The sequence below is a fragment of the Petaurus breviceps genome, unplaced genomic scaffold, assembly GCF_028583685.1.
Source record: "Petaurus breviceps papuanus isolate PSGF00001 unplaced genomic scaffold, PetGlider_PUasm1.0 90977, whole genome shotgun sequence".
Classification (NCBI taxonomy): Eukaryota; Metazoa; Chordata; class Mammalia; order Diprotodontia; family Petauridae; genus Petaurus; species Petaurus breviceps.
In genome coordinates, this window is record NW_027187391.1 from 37,906,980 (window position 1) to 37,931,465 (window position 24,486).

Below are 24,486 nucleotides of genomic sequence, written 5' to 3' on the forward strand. Positions count from 1 at the left end.
CTCTCTCTCTCTCTCTCTCTCTCTCTCTCTCTCTCTCTCTCTCTCTCAATGGATGGTCTTGGTGGCCTGGAAAAAGTTGCATTAATGGACTGAAGTAATCAATAGAGTTGCTTCCTTAAGGAGCACAGAGGAGCTCAGACATTGCAGATAATCTTCCCTTAGTCTGTTTCAAAAGATATGCTTTTGAAACAAGGGGTGAGAAAAATGTTGAAAGAAAGATCTCAGTAACAGGGCTTTCTATATAGAATTGCCCCCCCCAAAAAAAACAACAGCACACTCCCAACTCCCCTTTAAGACCTCTAGATAGTCTGATTTAAAAAAATATATTTTTTTTTGGACCTACATTTCCTAGAGCTGTTATTTGGAAGTTATGGTGTGCAATATGCCGCATGCTAAATGCTGTGTGCTTTGATGGAGATCTACTCTTACATACATGCAGTTTTCTTCAGGATTCCTTTCATGGAACAAAAGGCAGCATGCAATAGTACTTAGCAGCATGAGAGAATTAGATAATTCTAGCCACAGTGTTAAGGCACTCACTGGTGGTTAATGATCTCTGGAAGGAGCTATCTGCAGGGTGGGTTGGTGGTACCAGTGAAAGATCATTTAAAAATTCAACCCAAAGTCTTTGACTTTGAAGCTGGTGATATTTTAGAAATACCGTGCAAAGGAAACTAGGACCCTCTTCACTCTAATGAGAGAGATAGCAACACCATAGGTATCTTCCATTCCTCTGGTTACTGGCCTTTGGAAGCAAAGAAAATCTGGTTAGTCTGGTGAAAGTGTTTGCAATTAGAACAAATGGAGTTAGTTGAAACCACAGGCAGACACAGTATCTTTAGTCCCAGGTGGGCCTGTAACAAAAAAGCTTCAAAGCAAGGGGATATTCCCCATTGGAAAATATTAGAGACCCTGGTTAGACCTTGTCTAAGAAGCCATTGAGAATACAGGGAATGTTTTATAGAATCAGTCTCTTTTCCTTGTCTGCTAGTCTATTCTAACTTTTCCCTTGCTCTTAGACCCTAAGAGTAAAGCTAAATAAATATGCATTTTGGCAATATGTATAATTTATAATATCTATCCTTTAAAAAATATTTTTAATTATATTGTGGGAGATAATAAAGAACAGATTCCATAGAAACTTACTTTTTAACTACTTCATAATTAAGTAGAATCAAGCTAATTCTTAACTACAACTTCAAAATTCAGAATGGTATCATTTTTATCTATTAGAGTCTATATTTTTAATGAAAGAAGATCAAGTAAAAATATCACTGGAACACTTTTATTTTCTGATCATTAAAAAGATATAAAGAAAATTATCTGACTATAATGTAATCACTCACTGTGAAAATATAGTTAGTGGCCCAAAAATATCAGTAAGGAGTATGCGTTAAATTATTCTTAGCACATGATGTATCCATCATATCTAAAATTAGAATACTGGCTAGTATGTTTAATTAAGAAGAACATTACAACTCTTCATTTATGTTTTTGATTATATTGGTCAAAACCAGGGGTTTTTTGTTTTGTTTTGTGTTTTGTTTTTGTTTTGTTTTTAAAGTTGGTTCAGCCTCCATTAGGGCAATTAAAAGTCATGAGTGATGAAATAGCCTTGAGGTTTTTTTGTTTTGTTTTGTTTTTGCAAAAGTGTTGCCCTTGGGGTGGCTGGGTGGTGCAGTGAATAGAGCACAGGCCCTGGAGTCAGGAGGATCTTAGTTCAAATGAGACCTCAGACACTTAACACAAAAACTAGCCGTGTGACCTTGGGCAAGTCCCTAACCCCAATTGCCCTACCTTCCCCCTCCAAAGAAAAAAAAAGGCAAAAAAAAATGTTGCCCTTCATGCTTGGAAGCCAAGTACATTTTGAAAAAATAATATAATTAATTCATATATAAAGGTTTATTTAAACAAAACTTTATTTAAGAATAACAATTGAAACCTAAAGAAGATGGATTATGTATTTGGTAACTCTTCTTCAATCAATCAATAAAGATTCACTAAACACCTTCTATGTGTAAGATTCTGTGCTAGGTAAGATGGGAGATACAAAAGAAATAGAAGATAAGGTCTCTGCCCTTGTAATAACTTATCTAGAATTTATATAGAATAACTTATCCTCTGGTTGAGGAAATAAGAGAAAACATAAAAGGTTAATCAATAGTACAACAATAATATGAATAAGTCCTTACATTTGTGGAAGGACTCATGAGTACAGTCCATGCCATTACTGCTACCCAGAAGAAAGTAGTTGGCCCCTCTGGAAAGCTGTGGCGTGATGGGGATGGTGCTGCCCAAAACATCATCCTTGCTTCTACTGGTGCTGCTAAGGCTGTAGGCAAGGTTATACCTGAGCTGAATGGGAAGCTCACAGGCATGGCCTTCCATGTTCCTACTCCAAAGGTATCTGTTATGGATCTGACCTGTCAGCTGGAGAAACCTGACAAATATGATGATATCAAGAAAGTGGTGAACCAAGCATCAGAGGGAGCCTTGGAGGGCATTTTGTACTACACGGAGGACCAAATTGTATCCTGTGGCTTCAACAGCAACAATCACTCTTCTACCTTTGATGCTGGCACTGGTATTTCCCTCAATGACCATTTTGTCAAGCTCATTTCCTGGTATGACAATGAGTATGGTTATAGCAACTGTGTAGTAGACCTCATGGTCTACATGGCCTCCAAGGAGTAAAGTGGAAAGCCATGGATCTTCATCCCCAGCCAAAAGGAGGAGATCCACCACTGGGGAGCCCACATTCCTAACCTTTGTTCCTATACTAGGGATCCCATGTCCCATTCACATCCTTGTTCCAAAGCACCCCTATAGTAGGGGGAAGAAGCCTAGAGTCCTTTATTGTGTATCATCAATAAAGTCACTATATTCAGTGCAAAATAATAAAAAGAATACAGCTCAGAGCTCCTTCCATTTTACCAGCTAAGTATCAAGAGTATGGTACAGAAAAAATAGTATGTGTGTATATATGTTTTCATTCAAAAATATATTAATATATTATGCATATGTTAAAATATGTGTAAATATACAGACATCACACACATCTACATATATGTACATTCAGAGAGAGAAGAGTCCATTCAGACCTTGGATGGCTAAGGGTGGATTTTGTAGTCAGGGGTACAGTAAGGTTTCTGTCCCTTAGGAAGTCAAAGCTTTAAAAAGTACTTCCTGTATGTCTAAGCATAGTGTTAAGTGCTGAGAATATAAATTCATATATATGAGAATTCATATATATGAGAATATAAATTCATATATATAGAATATAAAGTCATCTATATTCATAAATATAAATAAATATAAAATAAAAAGAATGATGATCCCTGACCTCAAAGAGTTTACATTCTAATGGAAGAAGACAGAACATAAAAGGAAACTGAAGTGTGTGTGTGTGTGTGTGTGTGTGTGTGTGTGTGTGTGTGTGTGTGCAGTGAATATTCTGGTGGCACTACAGTTGGGTGGGTAGAAGGTGTCCACAATAGGTACTGTGGGAAGTCCATAGCCTCACTAGAAGAACTGAGGGAAGAGTAAATGAGCCAGGATGGTTGACTTTGGCATTTGCTCAAAATGGAGGATTGAGTAGGAACTCACCAATTCTATAGTGAGAGAGGGATTTTCACTGGTGGAGAAGGCCACAGGAAAGGAGGCTTCTTATGGGATGAGAATGATACTATTTGAGGCAAGATAGAAAAGTCTAAGTAGGACTGGGGAAGAAGCAGAGTGCACATGGCTGACCCGAACACTTCCTCAAAATGAAGGATCAGGGAGGGACTCACTAATCAAATAGTCAAATAACTTGTTACATAACCAAATTAAATCTTGAACCAAAGTCATATTTAGCTCCAAATCCAGGACTTAAAAAACAAAACAACAACAAAAAAATAAACCACACAGTGTCTGATAAAATTGAATCTAAAAATTTTTACATATCTGCTATGTAAAGCATTTGGATTCCTCTTTCATCAGTTGCATAAGTATCAGCTCTATGGGCAATTAGAGAGCTGAACCAGGAATTCACCATGGTACTATATTTCCAAAATCTTGCTTGAGATAGCCACTATTTGATAATGTGATAACCTGTAGGCCACGTAAGTGTGTTCATTTCTCTGTGTTTGCTAAATTGAGTGTTAGGCTCAACTCTCAAAAGCTATGTGCTCAAGGATATATAAGAAAGGTTGCCTTCAGGAATGTTTTTATATCATATGAAAATCACAATGGAAGACCTTGTTTGTCCATCGCACTGCCTGAGGCCCCTTATATGAGCATATACATGATAAATTCCTTCTAGTGTCAAGTACCAGGAAAAAGTTTGCCCTACCAAAGCTGTTTGATTTCTCCTTTTTATAAGGTAAGGAGATCTACATGGTCAAAAATTTCCATTTGTTTGTTTACTTTTTCAGCCTCAGCCACTAAGAAACTCAAAGCTAAATGTGATGCTTGATTGCTGGGAGTAACTAATTTATCCTATGTGATAGAGACATCTCTATTGTTTCTCCTTTAAAAAATTGTCTTATTTTATATTTTAACTATAAACTGCTATGGATTCTTCCTCAAAGCAATCAGAAGGATGACATAAATGAATGAGAGCTAGCATTTATATAACACTTTCAGCTTTGCAAATTTATATATATATATACAATCTAAATGTACATACACATACATATGTATGTGTGTATGTATAGATATCTTTCCTGAAAGTCTTATATAAGTGCTAGCTATTATTTATTATTACATATATGTATGTGTATGTGTATGTATGTGTGTGTGTGTGTGTGTGTGAATATTTGGGCTTCACAACAACCCTGTGAGGTAGGTACAATTATTATCCCCCTTTTATAGATGAAAAAACAGACTTAGAGAGGTTAAAATAACCTACCTAGGATCATACAGCTACTAAATATCTGAGGTAGGATTTGAATTCATGTCTACTCTTATTTCAAGTCCAACACATTATCCACTGTACCACCTAGCTGCTTAAAATTGGTAACACTTTTCAAAAAAAAAACATTCTGGGAGATAATGGAAATTCAGTTGTGAACCTGTCGGCTGTCATGTGCATTTACTCATCCAAGTCATTGCTCTCCTAGGGAAATGAAACAAGGCTACGTAACAAGTCTTATTGAAATGGGGTATGGTAGTCAAAACAATATGAAATTACTAACAAGAATTCTCATAGAAAATTAGGAATAAATTGCTTTGCAGAACCTCTTTTTAAATGCGATCGAGATAATCCTGGTTATTTATTTTATCCTGCTTAAGAATAATTCCCTGAGAAATGATGAGTAAACTTCTTAGATGTGTATGGTTTTTTATACATCACTAAGCTGAGGTTTCATAAAATTGAAGCAAGGAAATAAACTTGAAATCCTTTCAAAATGAGTAAGTGTTTTATTGGAATAGCAAAAAGAAGTAGAGCTTTCAATGATCTCAATTTACTTTTAATGAGCTTTATGCAGAGGAGGAAGGAGAGCAGATGCTGATATTTGTCATCTTAAAAATATAGTTATAATGTCCTGAATGAGCAGTATAAACGGTGTCCTTTCAATAATTAACTTGACCCTTGGTCTTGCAAACTTGACTGTACAGTAATGGTGAATGCCTTGAAGTTGGATTAGGTGGACAGCCAACAACAGTATACATACACACACATACACATATATACATATATACACATACACACATATTTATATCTATTTTATATACATATACATGTATATGCACCTACACATATATAGTATAATACAATATAATAATAATAGTCAATAATAGCAGTTAACAAATATTTATTAAATGTTTATTATATGCAAGGCATAGTCCTGTGTACTAGAGACACAAAGAAAGAAAAACACCCAGACTTTGCCTTGAAGGAGTTCACTTTGTTTTTTTAATTTAAATTTTTTTATTTTTTTTTAATTCTGGAGTGGGGAAGCCTGGGCAATTGGGGTTAAGTGACTTGCCCAAGGTCAGACAGCTAGTAAGTGTTCAGTGTCTGAGGCTGGATTTGAATTCAGGTCCTACTGACTCCAGGGCCAGTTCTCTATTCACTGCACCACTTAGCCACCCCAGGAGTTAACTTTCTAATGGAGAAGACCACATGTAAACAACTATGTATGTAGGAGATGTATAAGGAAATATTTGGGAGTATTCTCAGAGAGGAGGGACTAGCATCTCAGGTACTGTGAAAGCTTTTTTGCAGAAGGTGGGGTCTGAGCTGAGTCTTGAAGGAAACTCGGGAAGTCAGGAGGGACAGATGATGAGGGGGAGCATTCCAGGCATAAGGGCAAGCCAGTAGAAAAGCACTTAGTAGGGAGATGGAGAGTCTTGTGCAAGAAACAAGAAAATCAGTGTACTGACTTAGAAGAGTATATGTGGGAGAGATCACAGAGCTCGGTTCTGGGCCCACCTTCCATCAGTTGCTAGTTGTCTAAAGTTACTGCATGGACCTCATCTGCTTCATCCACAAAATGTGAATAAGACTTTAACTGATGGAAGGCAGAGAGATAGATCTGGGTGATGTCAATTCCAGGCACCAGATGGATGATAAATGTTACATTATTTCTTTACTGAGTTGTACTTCTAGGCCATTTCTAAATAATGCCATATGCTTTTCAGCCATCTTCTTCATCCTCCTCCTATCCCAACCTAACCTTTGCCCCCTGAGTCCTTGATAGGCTCTAATAGGTAAGCCTTCATCTTTTCTTCTCTAGTGTCAGACCTCCTCGTGCTTTTCTCCTCTTTTGGGATCACTTTCCACTTTAGAATATATGCTCTTCAAGGGCAGGATCTGTCTTGTTTGCTTGCATTTATATCCCCTGTGCCCAACAGAATTCTTAAGTTTTTTCACATACTCATTTTTTTTTTCCACTAAAGTTTTTATTTCCAGGATACTGATTGGTATGTAAACCATGAAAAGCAAGATTGGGTTTCTAGCATTGAACAGTGACAGTGTGATGTAGTAGATATATATTTAGATTGAATCAAGAAGGACTGTATTTGAATCCTGCCTCCCAAACTCACCAGTTCTGTGATCCTGGATAAGTCACTTAACTTCCCTGAGCTTCAGTTTCCTCATCTGTAAAATGGGAAAAAATATAGTATCCATGTAATAAAGTTGTTAGAATGGGTGATGGCAGAGGAAAGGACAGTGAGAAAGCTGGGCCTGTGATTTAATTGGTACAGGGAATGCTTGGCAAGGAAACTCCCTCTACTTACTTAATTGGGCGACTTATAGTCTATGAAATGTACCTTTGACACTGGAAGGTTACATGACTTGTCCCAGCTCACAAAGAACAGATGCCAGAAGCAGGACTTGAACTAAGTGACCCTGACTCCAAGAACAGCTCTTTATACAACTTGCTACACTATTGCTTAAATTGCAATTATTATTGCTGTTGATGAAACTGTTAATAAAGAAGATTAATTTGACTCTTAATTTAATCATCCACAGCAGCTCCCAGTATCTCTTGCATTTCACCACTTCTCTCTACTCATATGACCTTCCCTCTACTTTGAGCATTGATCATCTGCTCCCTGAACTTGGCCCATATGGTCAAAGGTTTAGGACTGAAAGGAAGCCCAGAAGCAAATTTGTCCAACTGCTTTATTTTATAGATAAGTAAACCGAGGACCAGGGAGAAGAGGGAGTAAATATCAGAGGCAGGACTTGAAACTATGCCCCCTTAAAATAGTCTTCCAAATTCTTTTTCTACCTTTATTCTCTCCTCTGCTATGGAGCATTTTCCTTCAGTTGCTAAAAACAATCTTCATTCTTCAACCAGGTCCACTTCTGCCTCTCTAGACTACCTACCATATCCCAGCATTCTTCATGTCCTGGAACATCCCTCTGTCTCTTGAGCCCTTTTCTCTGGATTGATAATGCATAGGTTGGAATTTGAAATTCAATCCCAGATTCTTCCTCAGACACATTAACTAAGTGTATATACAAGGAATTTAATCCCACCCATGCTTCAGTATTCTCATCTGAAGAACAAATGTGATAGGCCTGATGTTTGGGCACTCAGATTCCTTCTAGATCTCAATCTGTTATCTGTTATAGCCAGGGTGTTTGGCTATATCTTGGAGATAGATGCTTTTACTTGGAAATAGTAAAGATCATGTCCTCAAAGTAAAAGGCTCTCTATTGCCTGGGGGTGAGAGTAGGGGTGAAGTGGTAGAAAGGCTTATGCTGGAGCATGTTTCCCATTCACTTAACAAAGGTTTCATACTGTGTTTCCCCGATAATAATACCTATCCCGAAAATAAGCCCTCCCCTTACTGTGTAAGACTCCTCTAAAATAAGCCCTCCCCCGAAAATAAGCCCTATTGAGATGGCTACCGTAGTGAAGGTGATCCCCTGTGCTACATTATGGTACCCTCTGTATGCACTGTTCCCCGCCCCGTGAAACGCACACCGCGCTCCGAGCTGCATCCAATCAGAGCTGCAGCAGTGAGCACGTCATCCTGTTCTTCCCCAGTGATTTGCTTATTGAATAAAGGTACATTTTTTTGTTCACATTTACCTGTTTATTAAAATTGCTGTCAATGTTCATTAAAATAAGCCCTCCCCTGAAAATAAGCCCTCTGGTGTTTTTCTGTCCAAAAAAAAAAATAATAAGACAGTGTCTTATTATTGGGGAAACACGGTATTATTTGTAGATTTTTTTAAAAAGGGGCCTTTATAACATAGTCATTTTTATATCATTCTGAATGAGCATTTCATCTGTCAAAAGACAAATATTGTCCACTCTGGTTCTGACTGGGGCATTATAGCAAAGGGTTCAAAGAAGTAGCATTTATATAGTAAAGCATGAAATAAATAATTCAATAGAGCAAGCAATGAGTACCTGAAGTATGCAGAGGATTGGCTAGTAAATGAAGCTCAAATACAGTATACGATCTCTTCCTTTATGAAACATTGTACAATATTATGACATATTCTAATATACTATGCAATATTAGTTAGCATTACAGAATGTGTTAAGGTTCATTAGATACCTTATCTCCTTTGAGCTTCCCAACAACTTCATGAGTTCAGGGCTTAATCCCCACAAGAAAGTAGAAGTTGAGAAGTTAATTGATTGATTTGCCCAGAAAGATACAGCCAGTGAATTCAATTCAATTCAAGAAGCATATATTAAAGCCCTACTAGGTGCCAGGTACACTGCAGAGCCCTGGAGATACAAAGACAAAAATGAAATAATATTTCCCTCAAGGAACTTATATTCTACAATGGCTCAAAAACATGCAGATACACAGATACACACACAGTTAAGAGACACAATTCTCACAGCTATGCACACGAGGCACAATTCAAGGTTTTCTTGACTCTTAATCTATCACTCTGTACCATTATATCAGTTATTTCTGAACCATACATGGTACAAAACAATATATAAGTACAATGGGAGAATACAAAGAAAACATTATGTGATGTGATTTAATGTGATGTGTGTGTTTGTCATCATTAAATTGGGATATATTTATAAATTTGTTGTCTATGAAATCAGAATGTGCTGAAAAATTAATAAGGGTAATGAAAGTACAGTAATGTGTTTAAAACCTGCTTACTTCTTATGTAAGTTTTGGGTAATAATCCAATTCCATAGATTGTTGAGAATAAATTTGTCATAAAATTTTGTCCAGCAGACTAACAATGTATTTTTGAGGGGATAAAAGGTTTTTTTTTTTCAGATAGCTGAGATTAATTATACTTTGAACCCATTCTGAGGGAGCAATGGTGTTAATTTGGTAAGATAGTTTGGCAAATATTGACTGGGACTAGCAACTCAGTATCTAAACAGTTCTGAATGTAAAGATCTTCTCCAGGGGCCTTTTAAAATCTTTATATAACAGATTGGATATTTTAAGATGGATGCAATTATTGGATCCCAGTAGGGAAGAACCTTGGAATATATGCAATTCGGGGAGATCATTTTAAGATTGTAAAATTGAATGAAATAACTTATCCACTTATCAATAGAGAGTTCTATTTTTCTCTTGTAGAAGTCATATAATGAGAAACATCCTAGCATCTACTTGTATTATTAGTTCAGATGATGTAACCCAGAAGTCACTAATTAGGATCTATCATGCCTATTATTTGTAAAGGATAAGTTGCTTTTAATTAACTTCAACATTTCAAAGGATTTGTAATTTTATTGATGTTGATATTACCTCCTGTAATAAGGATGGGGCTGTTCTACCTTTTTCATTCTGATTCACTCATCCACATTTTGAAAATCTTTGTTGGGGGATACAAGCAACACACTGAAATCCTTCCTCTCAGTTGTTTGACATTGCATGGCTTGTACATTCAATCAGTTGCCTATCAATAAGCATTTATTAAGCTCCAGGCACTGTACTAAGCATTAAGGATACAAAGAAAGACAGAAGACACCCTTCTCTCAAGGAGTTCACAATTTTACATGACTGACATCACCTTTTCCCATCCACAAATGTCAATCCATATACTTTCTTCTATTTAATTTTGCGTCTAGTTCTCTATCTGCTCTGTCTTTTCAAGATATATACATATATATTGACTGACTCTATGGACTATACTATTAACTGTATATCAGTCTGTTTTCCATATAATTTTTCCTTTTGGATAGTTAGGCTGAACCCTTGAGTGATGAAGGGTCTTATATAGGAATCTTTGCAATATTCCAGAGCTTGATGAAATCAATACTTTAATGATGGACACCTTGGGATCATAGGATTATAATATCAGAGCTGGAGGGGTCTGTAGAGGCAATCTAGTTCAACATCATTATTTTACAGATACCCATAATATTTTGCAAGCATTTGGCATTTTACACTCTTTCAAATATTTTGAAAATCAGTTTCTTAAGCTTGTATTGCTTGAAACATAGATATCCTCTATGTAATTTTAGTCTAGTCCATCTGTTTTTCCCCCATGTCCAGACTTTCCAATTCTCTCTTTAATATTAGTATTAACTATTTTTAGCTTCTGTCTTTCAGAAGAAAATATTGATTATTCCATCATACTCCCTCTACCAGTCACTTGCCTTAGTTTGCCTACCACATGAGTAGCTCCTATTCTCACCTCCTTTCCAGCTTTCTACTGCTACCTAATGATCTGATAGGTTTTCACCTTAAGGCTGAACCCCTTTGGGATGTTGATAACATATTTAGACTCATTTCTCAATGATTAACAAACTTCCTTCTGGTCATACTCTTTCATTGATCCTGAACCCTCAAATGCCATTACTTTGTTTTCTATCCCCCCTCTTTGTTCCCTTATTCACATTCCCCTTAAAACCCCTTCCCAATAATTTACTCTAAATATATCCACTCTTTCCACCATACTCTTTAAAATGCCTGCTCTACAGGTGACAAACGACTTGCTTTCCTCTCCTCTCCTCTCCTCTCCCCTCCTTTCCTCTTCTCTCCTCTCTTCTTCCCTCCTCTCCTTTCCTACCCTGTCCTCTCCTATCCTGTTCTCTCCTGTCCTCTTACCTCCTCTCTTCTCCCTTCCCCTCTCTCTTCCTCTCTTCCTTCCCTTCTCCATTCCTTTCCTTTCCTTTCTCTTCTAGTATTTTATTTTTTCCAATTACATGTAGAGAAAAATGTCAACATTTACTTCTATAAGATTTTGAGTTCCAAACTTTTTTTTCTCCCTCTCTCCCCTTTCTCCTCCCCAAGAGGGCAAGCAATCTAATATGGTTTATATATGTACAATCATATTAAATATTTTTCCACATTGGTCCCATTGTTAAAGAAGAATCAGAACAAAAGGAAAAAGCCAAGAGGAAGAAAAAACAAAACAAAGGTGAAAATAGTATGCTTTCATCTGCATTCAAACTCCATAGTTCTTTCTCTGGATGTGTATAGTATTTTCCATTATAAGTCTCAGAATTGTCTTAGATCGTTTGCATTACTGAGAAGAGTCAAGTCTATCAAAGTTGATCATTACACAATGTTGCTGTTACTGTGTACAATGTTCTCCTGGTTCTGCTCACTTCACTCAGCATCAGTTCATCTAAGTCCAGGATTTTTGAAATCTGCCAGTACTTTTGTCAAGAAAACCATAAAAGGGATCATGAAGAGTCAGGCATGCCCGAAACAACTGATCAATAACAATACTAAGGATTCACAGATCTACTTATTTGACCTTGACCTATCTCTGATCTTGTCTTGTGGTTTCAACTGCTGATTGAACATCTAAAATTGAATATTCTGTTGACATAAAAAAAACTCAACATGTCCAAAGTTAAACTCTTTTTTCTTTCCCACCAAGTCCTTCACTCTTCCTAACTATCATATTATTTTCAAGGTCACGGTCATCCTTCCAGTGATTCAGAATCCCAACCTGTTTATCATTCTGATCAGTTACTTTTTCTCACATCCTATATACAATCTTTTCCCACAATTTTTCAATGACAATTACACAATATCTCTCATAAATGCCTCTTTTTCTTCTCTGAAACTACCTGCACCCTAGTACCAGCCCTCATTATTTATGCCTGGACTATTGCAATAGGCTATGGACTGGTTTGCCTGCCTCAAATCTCTCCCCACTTTAGTCCATCCTTCCACTCAGCTGTCAAATAAATCTTTCTCAAGAAGAGTCTGATCACACTAGTTCACTACTTGATAAACTCCATTGGATCACTATTACCTCCAGGATGAAAAACCCTCTGGTTGGCATCAATTTTTATCACCTGGCATCTAGCACCCTCCTACCTTTCCAGTTTTATTACATATCCTCCCACACCTCCACCATACTCTATGATCTAGTGGTGCTGATCTCCTTGATGTTCTTCATGCAAGATACTCCACCTGATTGCATTTTATTGAATATATATGGAATTTTCTCCCTCGTCATCTTTGCTTCCTGGCATCCCTGGTTTTATTTGTCAGCTAAAATCCCACCTTCTTCAAAAAGCCTTTCATGATCCCCTTTAATGTTAATGCCTTTCCTCTGAGATTTTTTTCCCCCACTTTAACCTGGTTATATCTTATTTATACATAGTTGTTTGCATGTAATTTCACCTAAAAGATTGTGAGTTCCTTGAGAGCATGGACTATTTTTTATATTTCTTTATACTTCCAATGCTTAGCACAGTGCCTGTCATATAGTAAGTGATTAATAAATGCTTGTTGACTGACTAGATAGTAAGAGATAGATAAATGAAGCTTCTGTGCAGTCTACAAGACTTTAGCCTCTTCCATTTCTTGCTGTTAAATTCTACTTGTGTGTATCTACCTATGTATGTATATACATACACATATAAATATACATATACAAACATGCACATGCCCGCACACATAAACATGTATATTAGTGTCTTACCCTAAATTCACTTTTTAGTTAAAATAACTAAATATTGAATTTTATGTTGATATGATTTGGATTTTCTTAGTGAGTTTTTCACAGATTTCTTCTTCATTCCCTTTAACAGTCAACAAAAATTTATTAAGTGCCTATTATGTGTTGGCTACCATACTAAGTGCTGGATAACTTCAGTTATCTCCACAATGTTGTTTTTGGTAAAGGCTTATCATGAACACTTCAGTCTGAGAAAATCAAGTATCTCATGAAATAATATTTTTCATCACCTTTGGAAGGACCATAGAACTAATTTTATTTTGCCTGTCCAAGAAGAATCTGTAAGCTACTCTTCCATTTAACAACAACTCTTTTTGTCTTCAAAATTCATGTAACAAGAGTGATTAGATTAAGTTTCGCTATTACTATGACAATTACATGGTCACTGGCTAAGGATTTCATATTTTGGATACTGATGGCTAAATTAATGTTTGTAAATAGTCTAGAAACTTGTGATTTACAAGCATTTGACATATTGCCCTCTTTTAAAGATTTTGAGAGCCAATCTCCCTATGCCCTCAGGCTTTGCCTTCTCTATGGTATTGACACTGCAGATGTAGAAGGAAGTTACACAGAACATGGTTGCCATGTCTAAAGAATCCATCACCAAGTAGTCAGCCGACTGCTAGTGAGCTTTGCTGAGCTTAGTTAGGCTGGCTCTTGGCAAGAAGACACACAGTTTGTTGCTGGGAGCATACTGGAAACTTTTCCAGCATGAATAAATCCTCTCATAAATTGTATTTCATTGGCATAATCTTTAAGAAGCCAAAGTATCCTTGATAGCACTGTGAGGCATCTTACTAGTTTGCAAAAATATTTAAACTTAATGCTTCTACGTGGGAATGCCTTTGAGTTCCATTTAAGATGAGCGACATTACTGGGAGGTTTTTTCCCAGCCTTTACTGATTTTGACTGAATCCTTAGGTCCCAATAGCAGGCATTCAAGGTTTCTTTGTGCCTGCATATAGTCTGTCAGTATTCAGTTAAAAGGAAACTTCTCCTGGAAGACAAGATCAGTGAAGTATTATAAAGTCTTTAGCTCTGAGAAAGCTCTTCATGGTATGGAAGATGCTCTTCCTCTAGGTCAGCTTTCTTTCTCTTTGTAATCCGCTGCTTCAAATATACTTTAGATCAGAGGGAAAACAATCCTGGGACTCAAAGTCAGTTAAAGATCTCACTAATTATGTGATCTTGAGGGAATCACTTCTCTGGCCCACAGTTTCTTCAGCTATGAGTATGGAGTCCACACTTTATGATTTTGAAGATCCCATCCTCCCCTGACATTCTAGGACTATTTTTTTCTGTTATTTTTATTCTCAAGAGACGAAAGAAGGAAGGAAAGTCTGATTATTAAATATTCAGTACTACTGGGACCTTGGCTATAGTTGCAAGTGATATTCTTCTTTGTCTCATTGAACATTATTAAATTAGGATGAGAAATACATTTCACCAGTAGTTTGATTTTTGACTCAGCTATCTATGGTAAATGGGCCACCAGGTAGCAATCTTCCCTGTTCAAATTTCCTAAGGATGACAGGAGAACTATCACCAATGTTATTCCTCCATTTTCCTAAAACTATATAAAGTAATGAACATATAAAGCATATAAAAAGAAGACTGTTAAATGATTCCTGGACATTTGAAATATCAGTATGCTCATTATTCAGGACTTATAGAGATAAATGAAGATAGAGGAGTTTGGTCTTATCAAGAGACTGAATCAGGGTCTTGAGTATTAAGTTCTTGCTGCAAGAGGTGCAGTAATAGAGTTTCAGGCCTGAAAATAGTGAGAATCATCTTCCTGAGTTCAAATTCAGGCCTCACACACTTAACTAGCTATGTGACCCTGGGCAAGTCACTTAACCCTCTCTGCCTCAGTTATAATCATCTGTAATATTACCTGAAGAAGGAAATGGCAAACCACTCCAGTATCTCTACCAAGAAAATCTGAAATGGGGTCATGAAGCACAGGGCACGACTGAAAAACAATAATTGGTACTAGGAAGTTCACAATCTGATGTTAATGGAGATCAATGTGGCATGTAAATAAAGGGTCTGAAACTCTGGACATGGAGGAAGTTACTATCTAAAAGATATTGTGTTTTCAAATAATAAGTAGATGTTAAACTTCAAGTAAAAATTTAGGAGATTTGACCATCTATTCTTCTCCCTTTCTCCTTTCCACAATCACCACCAGTCTTATCCAGGTCTCTGGGCCCTTGACCTCTCCCTTTTCCCCCAGCTCATCACCTCCACTCTGTCCTCACTTTTTACACATCTGGCCTTGACCCCATAATCTTCCAGTTTAATGTTTCACTTGCCTATCCTTGACTCCTTGACCTTCCCTTACTGCCACTGACCTGCTAATCTAAGTAATCACAACTATCTGATTGCCCTACACTGGATCCCCAGCTACTGAGCACATCTGGACAAAAATGAAACTGATTTCACTCACTCTAGTTTGAGAGTCTTACTCTTCTCTCAGCAACTCCTTATCTAGTTTCCCATGGCAACTGCTCAAAACCTTCTCTCTTTTGTTACTCCTAGATTCTACCTTTCCCTACCCCTCTCATTTACAGTATATGACTTAATCTCTTCAGGAGAAGACAGAGCATTTGCTTTGAGTTTCATAGACTCCACTTCTTCATTTAAAATTCAAAATAGTTTTCTCCTAGCTCAGAGGAAGATGTACCTCTAATTTTAAGTTGAATCTCTCTACTTTTGCCCTTGACTTTATCCCCTTTTGCCTTCTCCAGAATCTCAGTCCAGTAAACATTATCTGTTTCTTCTGTATATCTATCGTTACTTCCTCATTTGTTTATAAAAGTGCCTTTCCTAAATAAAATATGTCTCCAAATAAATCCTCCCCTATGGGTTTGAATGCTACCTCTAAGGCTTTGAAGCTGTGTGACCTTGGACAAGGCATTGACAGCTAGTTGATATAGTGGAGTGCCAGGCCTTCACTTGGGAAGACCTGAGTTCAAATTTGACCTCAGACGCTTTGTGATCCTGGGCAAGTTACTTCTGTTTGCCTCAATTTCCTCATATGTAAAATGGATATAATAATAGCCCCTTCTTTCCAGGATTGTTGTGAGGCTCAAATGAGATAATTACTGTAAAGTGCTTAGCAAATTATGACTAGTATGTACATGTTAGCTATTATTATTTAACCTTCCCGGCCTCAATTTCCTTATATGGAAAATGAGTGGATTGAACTAGATACCCTCAAAGATTCATTTTATCTCTAAATATAAAATCCTATCAGACTTTGATCCTTCCCTTAATTCTTTTACCCAATAAATTACCATTTTATTTCTTCTCCCCTTTCATTATTCAGAAAATATAAATAACTACTGGATTATATAGATGTGGGTAGATGATATAGTAGATAGAGTTCAGAGTTTGGAGTCAGAAAGATTTCAGCTCAGATTCACTCTTAAACATTTACTGACACTTGTGTACTCCTGACACATAGTAGGTACTTAAAAAAGAGGTTTCTTTCTTCTCTTTCTATATTTTCATTTTCCCAACTGCACCTTTTTCTTTTCATGAGAATAACTTACATATACACAGAGACAATAATTGATGAAGGTAAATTTTTCCAAATGATATTCTCTAAAAAATCACATCTTTCTAGTTAAAAAATTGAAGGCAAGAACTCTTCTTTGCTTTTTGTTTACCTGTTTACTGTTTTGATTTACAGTATTAATATGTTAATATTAATATATTCTTATATAATAAATAATAAAAACAAACATATTATTATATAATATATAATGTTAATATATTAATATTGTCTTAATTATTATTTAATTCATTTAATTAAATAATTAATATTTAATTAATATATTAATATTATATTAATATAATAATGTCCCAATCATACCCTTCATACACATCAGCCTCATCAACTCACATGATCCATACGTTCACTCTGCCTCAGCCACACAGAGGAGTGGTTGTATCATTGATTTTTTCAACATCTACAAATTTTCTACATTCACCATCCATAATTCTGACACTTCTCTACCTGGCTATGACCTCCTGTCCTTTTTATCTGTCCCTCTATGCTACCCCTCCTATTATAATTAACATCCTCAACACAAATCAATGCCACTCCACCCTTCTCTGCTTTCTTAGGTCATCACCCATTCTCTATTCACACATTTTCCCTTCAAAAATCCTATTCTTTAATTAACTAGTTTACTTTTACAATTTCTTCTTACTCTTGTACTTATACTTTTTTCTTCTTACCATTCATCCTTTTCCAGATCCTACTTCTAGATTGTTGTAACTATGTGCTATCTCTGCTCTTGCTTAAATGCTGAAAATGGTTTGGAAACCATATAGTACCATATCAATACTGGGTATGATCATTAGTCATAGAATAATAGTGGTGTTTGATCAAGGGTGATTGCAATTGTACGGATATTGCTTCATTTTTTTTCACATCAATATCACTGCTCTCAACACAAAATCATTACTCTCATTCATCATAATCAAAGTCAGAAGTAAAGACAGATAAACATGAACTAATTTATTAAAATATCAAAAGACCTAGGATAAACTGTAATGCTTATTTTTCTATTTTTAAATTTTTTATGTTAAGCAACATAATCTTTAATATTTATATATATATACACACAACAATGACCTGAACAGAGCTGGAAAAACAAACAGAAAAAAATGAATTTATTTGAGTTTTGGAAAAAAACAATCATTTATTTGGATTGCTATAATTGACTTTTGAGTGGAACTATCATTATAAGCATACCTAATACATATAAACAAAAGGAAATGACTAATAAAAGTCTTTCTTCCATTCTTGTCCTCGGTAGTAATTACAAAAGGACAGGAAGTTAGAGAACTCTAATGCTTAAAATTTCTATACTATATTCATCTTCATTAAAAGTATTTCTTTTTTTAAATGCTTTATTAACTTCTGATTTACATCATTCATTTCTGCTAGATTGTGAGTTACAAATTTTCTCCCCGTTTTTCCCCTACCCACCGCCCCAAAATAGCAGTCCCACAGGATATCCCCTCCTCCAATCTGCTGTCTCCCATATTTTCTCCCATACCCCTTTCGACTTTTTCAGTGGATGTCTATGCCCCAGTGCCTATATATATAATTTCCCAATTACATATAAAATAGTATGAATAATAGTATATATATATATATATATATATATATATTTGATTTTAAAACTTTGAATGTCAGATTCATTCCCTTCCTCCTTTGTCTCCCACCCTTACTGGGAAGATAAGCAGTTCAGTATAGGTTGTACATATGTGGCTAATGCAAAACAATGACATAGTAGATATATTGTAAAAGACTGGCTATATTTCCCTCCCTCCTATCCCACCTCCCGCTTGTTCTATTCTCTCCTTTGATCCCATCCCTTTTCAAAAGTGGGTGCTTCCAACTTTCCTCCCCCCCCCAGCCTGCCCTCTCTTCCATCATCCCCTCTCTCATCCCCTTCCCGCCCCCTACTCTCCTGGAGGGTGAGATACCTTATTTAGTGTGTATTTCATTCCCTCCTCAAGGCAAATTCAAAGGGAATAAGGTTGACCCATTCCCTTTTGCCTTCCTATTCTTCCCCTCCATTGTAACCATTTTCCCTTGCCGCTTCTATATGAGATAGTTTATCCACTTCTGTCTCTCCCCATCTCCTCTCATTATATTCCTCTCTCACGTCTTAATTTTGCCTTTTAAGTATCATCCCTTCCTGTTAAATTGGTCCTGTGCCCTCTATTTATGTATACCTGTAAACATATATATATATATACACATTCACATATGTATTCATACACCCATATACCATCATATATAGACACACACACATATTTCTATTCCCTTCAAATACTGAGAAAAGTTTCATAAGTTACAATTATTGTTTTTCATGTAGGAATGTTAATAGTTCAACTTTGATAAGTTCCTTATGATATCTTTTCCCTGTTTACCTTCTTATGCTTCTCTTGCTTCTTGTATCTGAATGTCCAATTTTCTATTCAAGTCTGTTTTTTTTCAGCAAGAATGCTTGAAAGTCCTCTATTCCACTGAGTGACCATATTTTCCCCTGAAACATGATACTCAGTTTTGCTGGGTAGGTGGCTCTTGGTTTTAATCCCAGCTCCTTGGACCTCCTGAATATCATATTCCAAGCCCTTTGATCCCTCAGTGTAGAAGCTGCCAGATCCTGGGTTATCCTGATTGTGTTTCCACAATATTCAAATTGTTTCTTCCTGGCTATTTGTAATATTCTCTCCTTAATCTGGGAATTCCGGAACCTGGCTATAATATTCCTAGGAGTTTTCTTTTGGGGTTCTTTTTCAGGAGGTAATCAGTGGATCCTTTCAATCTCTATTTTGCCCTCTGATTCTAAAATATCAGGGCAGTTTTCCTTGAGAACTTCCTGGAGGATGATTTCTAGGTTCTTACTTTGATCATGGCTTTCAGGTAGGCCAATAATTTTTAAATTATCTCTCCTGGATCTATTTTCCAGGTCAGTGGTTTTTCCCATGAGATATTTCACATTGCCTTCTATTCTTTCATTTGTTGGGATCTGTTTAACAGCATCTTGATTTCTCATCAAGTCATTAGCTTCCATTTGCTCCAGTCTAATTCTGAAGCAATGATTCTCCTCATTGAGCTTTTAAGATTCTTTTTCTATCTGGAAAATTCAGCTTTTTAAGGCATTCTTCTCCTCATTGCCCTTTTGAGCCTCCTTTGCCATTTGAGTCAGTCTGTTTTTTAAGGTATTATTTTCTTCAGTCAGGCTGTTGACTCTCATTTCATAATTTTCTTGCATTTTTCTCATTTCTCTTCCCAATTTTTCCTACACTTTTCTCATCTACTTCTTAAAGTCCTCTATGGCCTGTAACCAGCTTGTATTTTCCTTTGAGGCTTTTGGTGCAGGAGTTCTGACTTCACTGTCTTCCTTCTGTTCCATGCCTTGCTCCTTTTTGTTCCCAATATAGGAGTCTAATGTTGGAATCTTCTGTCTGCTTTGTTTCCTTTGCCTGGTCATGTGGCCCCTCAGTCACTTGACCGCTGGGCTTTTTGCCACAGTAGGACTCTGCCACCAGACAGGGAGCTTTCGTTCCAAACACTGGGGTTTTCTCAGCTGCCAGAGGTATTAGATGGGTGCCCTCTCTGAGGTCTCCGCATGCTCTGGCAAGCTGGACACACACCCCAGGACCTCTACCCCAGGCTGCAATCCAGATCTAAGCAGGTCAAAGTAAGAGCGATTACCCCTCAGCCTGGTCTCTTGGTTTCCCTACACTCTGCAAAAGCCAGGAGCTGAAGCTGCCACATGGCACTGGCTGGCTGTGCCAGTGTTTCAGTGGCTTCTTGACCCATGGACAAAAGCCATGCACTTCCACTTACTGGTTCCAAAGTCCAGACTGCACTGACCTCTCACTTTGTCCTTTGCTTCTATGTGTTGATACATCTGGAAATGGAAATGGCCACAGCTGCTGCTGATCTGAAGCACCAGATTTCATCAGGTCAGGCCCACCCCAGGGCTAAAGCCTCGGCATGGGGCTGGGCTGGGCTCACTGTGCTGGCTGATTCCTGCTGGCCTGCCAGGTTGTCCTCAGTGGGAGGTTAGCTTCTCTGTGTCATTTTGTGGGTTCTGCCCATTAAAAGTATTTTGATAGTTTTGGGGGGGGCGGCGCTAGGTGGCACAGTGATTAAAACACCAGCCCTGGAGTCAGGGGGACCTGAGTTCAAATCCGGCCTCAGACACTTAACACAAAAACTAGCCGTGTGACCTTGGGCAAGTCACTTAAACCCAATTGCCCTCCACAAAAAGGCAAAAAAAAAAACCACGAAATGGTATTTCAATAAGAGTATATTGTAGTGGAAAGAATACTGACCCTATAGTTATAGGGTCTTAATTCAAGTTCTAGCTGTTACATTTATTATCTGTGAGACTTTCTACTACTATGGCCACCTGAATGACATCAGGCCACCAAGTTCCCACATCCTTAATCCAGAAAAAAAAAAAAAGAAAAGAAAAAATCTGGAAGTTTGCGCCAGGGTGAGTAATGAGAAATGATAAGTGAAATCTTCCTTCCCTACCTGAGGCCGAAGTCAGTCTATCCCAAGGCAATAGGAAAGGGGGCTTTGTAAGGCACTGTGTACAGAGACAGAAAAAGCAGAGGGCTGCCTAAGAAAACCCCAAGACGGTCAGGAAATCCCAGCATAGGGATCTTGAAGCATTCAAACCAGGACAATCCAGGTGAGATGCCCATCTGTCTGTCCTGATATTCCAAATTGGAGCTCAGAAATTTGAGGGATTTGAATCTCAGTGATCTGAGGGGGCTAAGTCCCAGGAGGTGTAGGTCAGTGCAAGAATCCAGAGGACCCAGAGGAAGATGCATGCCCCCAAAAGTACATCATAGGGTAGAACCTTCTCTTACACAGGGCCCCAATTCAGGAATTAAAGCTTATGAGATGAGCAAATCAAATAAGATTCCAACCAGAATTTTTAAAAAATGAAACATTATAAACAAAGTAACAACTATGAAAGACTTAAGAACTTTGATCAAAGCATTGGCTATCTAAGTGTCCAGAGGACCTATCATCAGGCATGACATCCTTGCAGACAGTGGATGAACACAAGATGTTTTATGTGTGAGTGTGCTCTGCATGTGTGTGTGTGTGTGTGTGTTCACTGAGTGGGTTCTTTTTGTTTCATTATGCTTATTTATTTCAAGGGTTTTCCTCTTTCTTTTTCTAGGCTAATCTATAGGAATGAAATGGAAAGTGAGAAGAGGGACTGATTAGCAATATTGATGTAGAAAAACAGAGTAACATTGAAATGTTTTTTTTTTTTTAAATGCACAGAAGAGAATAGAAAGAAGTTCCAAAGAAAATACATAAAATCAGGGCAGCTTCAAAAGTAATGTTGGTAATGTATTATTTATACAAAAAGAAAGTGTTGTGAGGTGATTCATAATTTCACATAGAATTCTCTTTTTGCATTCTTTAGTGTGTATGGAAATGTTCTTTTTTTGGGTTTAAGTTCATAATCAAAATAAATTTAAGATCATGATAAAAATATAATTAAAAATAAGGAAAGATGCTTAACCTTTCTAAGCCTCAGTTTCCTCATTTGAAAGATGTGGATAATAACACATACTACCTACCTCAAAGGACTGTTGTGAGGAATTTTCTTCCTTTGAATTCTCAAAGCATTATAATAATATGAGCTATTATTATTCCTCACCATCATATGTTATGTATCATAAAGCCCACTTGAACTTTCCTAATCTACTTACTGACTATCTATTTTGAATAGAATTTTTTGAACTGGACAAATCCTTGGGAGAGATGTTTATAGAAGGAACAATTAAACAGTATCTAGATAAGAGCTGCTGGACTAACTGGCAACTTAAAAGAGGAAGATTCTCTGGTTATAAGATAGATTGCTCATAGAGTCCATACAAATGAGCAGACAGAACACCAATTATATCAATGATGAACAAATATTGATAATTATTCCTTACAATTTTTAATATAAAAGGAAAATCTTTTGAACACATCTGGAAACTTTTGAAGAAAAGAGAAAAGAAGCTTTAAAGAATGTTTTGTTATTTATGTTTGATTTTTTAAATCATTCCTTGACACATATTAATGCATGTACATGATCCCAAGATGCCTTCTTGAACAAAGGAAAGAAACCTCACCATAATAAACTGAGTGGACCACATATGCACTCATCTATGCTCCAGAGTGGGTAGAATGAATAACAATGTCTAATACCCTGCAATCAGTGGACAAGACAAAATTTCACTTAAGTATTGTGATTCTACTGGCATGAAATGACCACAGTTTTCAAAAATAATTTTAATTACATTACTTACAGCTCAGGGGCAAAGTGTGACCTCTCTTTTAAGGGGAAGGTGGACTAAGCTCAATGGGGGGGGGGGGTGGTTCTGACCTGAAAAAGAGCGGGGAAGAGAATTAAGATATTATCATATTCTCTGACTTATTAAGCCCTCGACCCCAGTATCCTGGGGAAAATCTCTTAAAGGAAACTTAGTTATAGCTCATGTCTGGGATCTCCCCAAAGAGAATCTTTCATTAGCTGTGTCTCCTTGAAGAGAGTTGCTGTGAAAGGGACCAGAGATCATTTCTCCATCTTCCTTATGGCCCACAGAGTGGACAACTTCTAGGTTTAGTCATCAGTCCTATTTGGTGTAATCCTTCCCATCACTGGGATGAAAGGGCAAGTCAGTAACCTTTGCTCCTGGGTGCCTTTAAGTGGTCAGCATCATAAGTCCCTCCCATAGAAGCAAATCACACATGCCCAGCCTCCTGAGAAAGTACTCCAATACAATAATTACCCAAAATGACTTCTTAGATTCTATACTAGGTAGTAAAGTGAATAAATACTAGTTTCTTTTGTGCTTTTAAGGTTTTCCCCCTTAGTACAGGAAAACCTTGGAGATATAATGGGTTCAGTTCCAGACCACCACAATAAAGCAAATATCATAATAAAACAAGTTATATGAAGTTTTTTTCTTGCCCAGTATATATAAAATTTATGCTTATACTATTACGTGCAATAGTATTATGTCTAAAGAAAGCATCCAGAGTACATAACTATTAAAAATACTTTATTGCTTAAAAAAATGCTGACCATCATCTTTGTCTCCAGGGAGTCATAATCTTTTTACTGGAAGAGTGTCTTGCCTCTGTGTTGATGACTGATGACTGAGCAGGGTGGTGGTTACTAAAGGTTAGGGTGGCTATGATAATTTTTAAAGATAGGACAACACTGAAATTTGCCATAATGATTGACTCTTCCTGTCCCTTGAACACTTAGAGACCATTGGAGAGTTGTTCATTTGCGTAATTCCAAAATTCCAATTATTGTTGTATATCAGGGAATAGACAGGCTGGAGGGGGGAGAAAGAGAGAGAGACAGAGAGAGAGATAGACAGACAGACAGAGACAGACAGACAGACAGAGACAGAGAGACAGAAAGAGACAGAGAGACAGAGACAGAGACAAATAGAGAGAGACAGAGAGACAGAGATAGAGAGTGAGTGTGTGTGTGTGAGAGAGAGAGAGAGAGAGAGAGAGAGAGAGAGAGAGAGAGAGAGAG

The 24,486-nt window shown here is 37.1% G+C and overlaps 1 pseudogene; it reads left to right on the forward strand.

Moving 5' to 3' along the window:
- Nucleotides 1-2,907, forward strand: part of LOC138153189 (glyceraldehyde-3-phosphate dehydrogenase pseudogene) — a 4,863-nt pseudogene extending 1,956 nt beyond the window's left edge.
- The last annotated feature ends 21,579 nt before the right edge of the window (nucleotides 2,908-24,486 follow it).